The 6,978-nt window shown below is 42.5% G+C and overlaps 1 pseudogene; it reads right to left on the reverse strand.

Moving 5' to 3' along the window:
- Positions 1 to 6,434: 6,434 nt before the first annotated feature.
- LOC136859476 (5S ribosomal RNA) lies at positions 6,435 to 6,554 on the reverse strand (annotated as a pseudogene).
- Between the last annotated feature and the right edge of the window lie 424 nt (positions 6,555 to 6,978).

Consider the following 6,978-nt stretch of genomic DNA (forward strand, 5'->3'; position numbering starts at 1 on the left):
TGAAAGACTCCCCGGGCCTCGGAAACCTAATACCGTCAGGACGGAAAAAAAACAAGAATTGATCAAGGGAGGTCGGATAAGAAGTATGAAAGCGAGTAGCCTGACACAAATAACTGGAAGCAATGTCAGACTCAAAAATGCTACAAAAATGTAAGCCTCTGGGAACCCTTTTAGTCGCCTTTTACGGCAGGCTGGAGATACCGTGAGTGTATTCTACCGGCCCCACCCACAGGGGGAAAGTAACATTATTATTGCTATTATTATTCCTGTTCTATTAATAAATTCATTAGTCAGCCCGTATCAGGTCTAGTTTTACGGCTGAATATTCTTTCTGACGCCAACGCTATGTGGTGGGATGTCATCTTCCTAGTCAGCTGTACTTCGTTGGCGGGAATAGCCGCCGGTTTGCTGCCCAGCAATTGAACGATTCTAACCCCACTTTCAGTAGCCCTGAGCATGGTTTTCCGTGGTTTCCCATTTTCACACCAGGCAAATTTTGGAGCTGAACCTTAATTAAGACTACGATCGCTTTCTTCCTACTTATAGCCATTTCATATCCCTTCGTCGTCGTAAGACCTTACTGTGTCGGTGCGACGTAAATAAAATTATAAGAAAAGTTACAAGGGATGTCATATATAAGGAAATCCTTCAATAAATAATTACCGCCACTGACTGTCATGTCTGAAAAGGTTCGAGCTCATTATTATTATTATTATTATTATTATTATTATTATTATTATTATTATTATTATTATTATTATTAATTAATTAATTTCGTATGGCTATTTCTAGCCGAGTGCAGCCCTTGTAAGGCAAACCCTCCGATGAGTGTGAGCGACATCTGCCATATATAGGTAACTGCGTGTTATTGTAGTGGGGGATAGTGTTATGTGTAGTGTGTGATTTGCAGGGATGTTGGGGACAACACAAACACCCAGCTCCCGAGCCACTGGAATTAACCAATGAAGGTTAAAATCCCCGACCCGGCTGGGAATCGAACCCGTGACCCCCTGAACCGAAGGCCAGTACGCTGAGCATTCAGGCAACGAGTCGGATATTATTATTATTATTATTATTATTATTATTATTATTATTATTATTATTATTATTATTATTATTATTATTATTATTATTATTATTATTAAATTTTACGCGGGTTTTGGTACACGTCAAAAAGTAATATCTACTTATCAATGAACCATGGAAAAGATGTGTAATGCTGTGATACCTTCCGATCTCGTAGACATTCAGATTAATAACTTGATTAATTATGCATCACAGGCGGGTACTTTATACATTGCACTGCCACACACACAGAAGTAGGATTTATTGTCTATCACTAAAAGTTTCCTGCTTTGTAGTATAGACCAGGCATATGTCGGGGCTGCCCGTAATTAAGGCCACGGTCGATTCCTTCTCAGTTCTAGGGCTGTTCTAGCCCATCGTTGCCATAAGTGCTGTACGAGTCGGTGAGACGCAAAACGAATAACATCAGAAGGGAAATTTACAGATTAGTGTGAAAAAAATATATATTTAGAACACTGATGTTATTAATCTTTAGTTTAATACCATCTTAAGTGTTACCCATTGTGGGTGGGGAAAGTAGAATACATCCACAATAAGGGGTAACTCACAGGGGTTCTGAGCTTTGGACCGTGAGGGGACACAAGTTGAGTCTGTTTCTTGCTTTTCCTTACTTTGTTACGCTCCTCTTTTTCTTTATCACCTTCGTTGATCAACTCCTATTCTCCTCCGAACTCTACATTGTTTGGCTTGCGAATCCTTGGGAGCCTTTCACTTTCAAATCCTTCGTCTTCCTCCTCTTTCCTTTTCCGATACCCTTATTCTTCAAAGGGTCACATCTCTTTCGTTTTGCTTCTGAATAGTGTTAAGAGGATGGTTACCCAGTTGAACTTCTCCTTAAAACAACAACCATCAATACGAATTTCATACTGTGATAGGTTAGAATGAAAACGTGTATAAAGTATTCACTTGTCCGCTTTACAGTTGTGTTGGGAGTGTTGCATATACTCTAGGGGTTATAACAGGTCGTACCTCCAATATCTATGCAAATCTCATAACAAAATTGGCATACTCGTTTGCATTCTAACCTACTACTGAATGAAATTCCTATCGGTAAATCATTACCATCACCACTATCCTGCTTGCTTCACACTCACACGTCCAGTGATTTGGCTACGCTGGCTGTATGGGTCGTGTAGCTGTGAGTTTGTTTGTGGGAGATAGTGGATTTGAATCCTATCGTCAGCAGCAATGATAATGGTGGTTTCCCATTTGAACAGTAGATAAATGCTTAAAATGCTGTGTCTGTACCTTAATTATTGCCATGATTGTTCTTGGACTTGATATTCCTTCTACTGTCGCTGAAGACTGTTGGTATTAATGCGGTGTTAAATAGCTAAAAACTTTGTTTTTGTGAAGACATCATGTGTAGAATACGTCTTTATAACAATAACACTACACAAACGTATAACAAATTTGTATTTATTTTATCATCCGACTGAACTCACTCAGTTTTGACTATTTACAGTGTGTTTTTCATTATTTATTCTTCTTCTTCTTCTTCCGCTTTTCCCACACCTCTGGGGTTGCGGGTGCGAACTGTGTATCTTATGTTTGTTTTGTCCTGTTTTACCGCAGGATGCCCTTCCTGACGCTAACCCTATAAGGAGGGATGTAATCCCTATTTCTTGTTTTTGTGGTGGTAGGTAGTGTAATGTGATGTCTGAATGTGAAAAGGAAAGTGTTGAAATAAACACAAACACCCAGCCCCGGGATAAAAGATTCGGTCAGACATGATCAAAATCCCCAACCCGACCGAAAATCGAACCCGGGTCCCTCTGAACCGAAGGCCTCAATGCTGACCATTCAGCAAGTAGTTGGACGTTTTCATTATTGCTGCTATTACTATTTTATTTTAACAATGTTTAAAATGTTCCCACCTGTGGGTGAGCGTGGTAGAATAACATCCATGGTGTTCCCAGCCAGTCGTAAGAGGAGACTGAATGTGGACCTACGACTCTTAAGTTGGGAGCGTAGGTTGGCGACAACGGTGCCCTTAACTAAGTCAAGAAATTGCTTCCACTTACTTGTGTCATGCTCCTCACTTTCATCTGTATTTTCTGGTCGACTCTTTTTCTTTTTCAACACTGGGGAGTGTTTCACTTTCACTCCCTTCGTGGCCCTTGTGTTACAATTTCTTCATTTATCGAAATGTAGGACCCTTCCAATTACTCTCTTCCTGATTAATGGTAATAAAGGATGGTTGTCCATTTTTACTTTCTATTCAAACCGTAATCACTACCACCATCTATTTAAAATGCACAAATAGATGAATGAAAAATCCAGCGCCTATTTTAAGTCATTCAACTGGATCAGGAATGGAATGGATGAAGCTCTCATCTGATGGCGAGGATAGGAATTGTGCCGGCTGCTGAAGCCTGTCGCACTCCTCTGGGGCAATGTTTAATGATTTACAGATGATGTGATATTGAGAGTGTCGCTGGAATGAAAGATGACAGGGAAAACCAGAGTATCCGGAGAAAATCCTGTCCCGTCCCCTTTTTGTCCAGCACAAATCTCACATGAAGTGATCAGGATTTGAACCACGGAACCCATTGGTGAGAGGTGAGCCACCTGAGCCACGGAAACTCTTAGATAAATGAAATCCGTAATATGTAAATAGGTTTATTTTTCACACTCTAAAGTTACACTGAACAATGGTTTGTGCTAACTATAACTATGGTTGAGTTCATGCGTGCGTTACAGTATATGGTTGTTGCCAATGCTGTCCGTGTGTTACGTTTGACCACCAAATATGTCCTCCGAAATAAATTATTCTAATCTAAAAGCGACGTAAGAGACTACAGTAGTTAGGTGCTTACCTGAAGGTGCACCATGTTCATGTTTGGCACACGACAAACAAATGGTTGACACATAACGTCACCTGTTCCATTTATACACATGAAGATTATCTTTCGTCACAGTAACTGAATCGTCCCCTTCTGGTTAGTGACATTGTTCACAAGAACAAAACCCAAGCTTTACATTGTGAAATGTGCCACGCCGCTTGTCTGGTGATGGTAAGTCTAGGACCGGAACACTGTGGAGAAAGAGACTTTGTTGTTGTCCTCTTCCGTATACCTGTATTCAAACATTACTTCTCAAATTGTCCGGCTCCATGGCTAAATGGTTAGCGTGCTGGCCTTTGGTCACAGGGGTCCCGGGTTCGATTCCCGGCGGGGTCGGCAATTTTAACCATCAATGGTTAATTTCGCTGACACGGCGACTGGGTGTATGTGTCGTCTTCATCATCATTTCATCCTCATCACGACGCGCAGGTCGCCTACGGGAGTCAAATCAAAAGACCTGCACCTGGCGAGCCGAACATGTCCTCGGACACTCCCGGCACTAAAAGCCATACGCCATTTCATTCTTTTTTTTACTTCTCAAATTTATAATTAGAAGGTTTTGTGTTGATTTAATTTTAAAAGTCAGTAGTTGTAGTTGCTTGGTTCATGATTGGAGTAGCTGGTGACTATTGCTTTAAGTAGAAATACAACTCGGCAACCACCATCAGAAGAAAATGAACAAAAGGAATAAAAAAGGAAATGAAGGGCTATCTAGGCCTCGTAAACCTAATACCTTCGAGTTGGAAGGAAACGAGACTTAACCAAGGGAGGTTATACAGGAAAGATAAAAGTGAGGAGAATGACACAAGTAAGCGAAAGCTAGCCGGTCCGTGGTCGCAAACCAACTCGCCCAAGTTGAAATTCCGGGGGTTTAGGCTACCCCTTTTAACTACCTCCTATGGCATTCAGGATATAACGTACCGAGCTCGATAGCTGCTGTTGCTTACGTGCGACCAGTATCCAGTATTCGGGAGATAGTGGGTTCGAACCCCAATGTCAACAGCCCTAAATATGGTTTTCCGTGGTTTCCCATTTTCACACGAGGCAAATGCTGGGGCTGTACCTTAATTAAGGCCACGGCCGCTTCCTACCCACTCCTAGCCCTTTCCTATCCCATCGTCGCCATAAGACCTATCTGTGTCGGTGCGACTTAAAACAAATAGCAAAAAATAAGGCCACGGCCGCTTCCTTCCTATTCCTAGGCCTTTCCTGTCCCGTCGTCACCATAAGACCTATGTGTGTCGGTGTGACGTAAAACAAATAGTAAAAAAAAAGGATATAACATGGGTGTATTCTACCGCCCCTATTCACATGCGGTTGGTTGGGATGGAATTGCTATGGTTTGTAGGCCAAGAACGAAAGAAGTCTGTCTTCTTCTTCCTTACGTTTTTATCTATTATTTTGGTCGACACTCTGAATTGATTTGGCCTAGTTTTACGGCCGGTTGCCGTTCCTGATTCCAACTTTGTGTGTTCACTATTGTTCATTTTCGTGGCGGTTTTCAGTGTGATGTATTGGACGTAAAGTAAATGAATGTATGTTTTCAAATTAAAACAAACATCCAGCCCTCCGAACTGGAGGAAATAATCCACCGCGGTAAAAACGATCAGCCCGAACGGGATTAGAATCCGGGGCCCTCTGAACCTAGCCCCAGTACCTTGACCATACAGTGAAGGAGCCGGAAAATTCGGTCTCCAGATCACTGTCATTAATATCTCTAATGGTCTTTTTTGAACAGCAGTCTTCCCCTCAATCCTTAATAAACATAATTGCGTAGGAGAGACACTTCGTAAGATAGGCTATCAGACAGAATGAATGCTAGGGACTCTCTTCAAAATCCCGTCCCTTCATCTCGTGATGACCTCCTTCTTCAAGAGGTTATAGCGACTCTTCATTCTCCTAATTCTGGGAAGCTGATAATCTCATTGCTCTGTTCCTTAAAACATCCAACACCTCCACTGCAATCATGTTAAATCGAATGGGATATTAAATAGGCGTTTGTTGCTATACAGTATGGTTTAATTGTGAAAATGTTGTCACATGGTTTGACCATTTAGTTAGAGAAACTGTTAAAGAGAACGAAGTAATACGACTAGGAATGACGTCATACCGATCACGTGATACTCCTTCGCCTGCCTGCCACCTTGCTGGCAGCAGTCGCCTTCGATATCAATGGGTCACGAGTCTGTTATTTGTTTGGGGGACATCGTGGTTCATAGTCCTATAAATGTAGTCTGCGTGACGTCTCTCTGATAAACGGTGTGGATAAAGTGTGCCTTTTTGTAGATAGTCTGGTACAGGCTTGGAAACGGAGAAGACATTGTCTTTACGGTTCCGGTATTCACTAAGGGGTTAACTTCCTTCTTAATCTGTTTACCCTGCAGGATTGGTTTTCCCCTTGGACTCAGCGAGGGATCCCACTTCTACCGCCGGGCAGTGTCTTGAGGGATACAACTGGGGAGGATGACCAGTACCTCGCCCAGGCGGCCTCAAAAGGAATTGAGCCAACGGCACGTGGTGTTCCCAAGTGGTCTCCCATCCAAGTACTGACCACGCCCTATGTTGCTTAACTGCGGGGTTTCGGACGAGAACAGGTGTATTCAACATGGTATGGCCATTGGTAAGAGGTTAAGTTAATCTTAGAAATTCCGTTGCATTGTGGATGAGAGTAGCTGTGAACTCACTCCTTTTCGTAATTCTCGTCACGAGGTTGTTTTTCCCCATGAAATGAAATGGCGTATGGCTTTTAGTGCCGGGAGTGTCCGAGGACATGTTCGGCTCGCCAGATGCAGGTCTTTTGATTTGACTCCCGTAGACAACCTGCGCGTCATGATGAGGATGAAATGATGATGAAGATGACACATACACCCAGCCCCCAAGCCAGCGAAATTAACCAATGATGGTTAAAATTCCCGACCCTGCCGGGAATCGAACCCAGACCCCTGTGATCAAAGGCCAGCACGCTAACCATTTAGCCATGGAGCCGGACTTTTTCCCCATGCTGGTATCCCTTGTACCAGATCTATAAATTGAAATCAGATCAGCG

This window comes from Anabrus simplex, chromosome 1 (genome assembly GCF_040414725.1).
Source record: "Anabrus simplex isolate iqAnaSimp1 chromosome 1, ASM4041472v1, whole genome shotgun sequence".
Taxonomy (NCBI): Eukaryota; Metazoa; Arthropoda; class Insecta; order Orthoptera; family Tettigoniidae; genus Anabrus; species Anabrus simplex.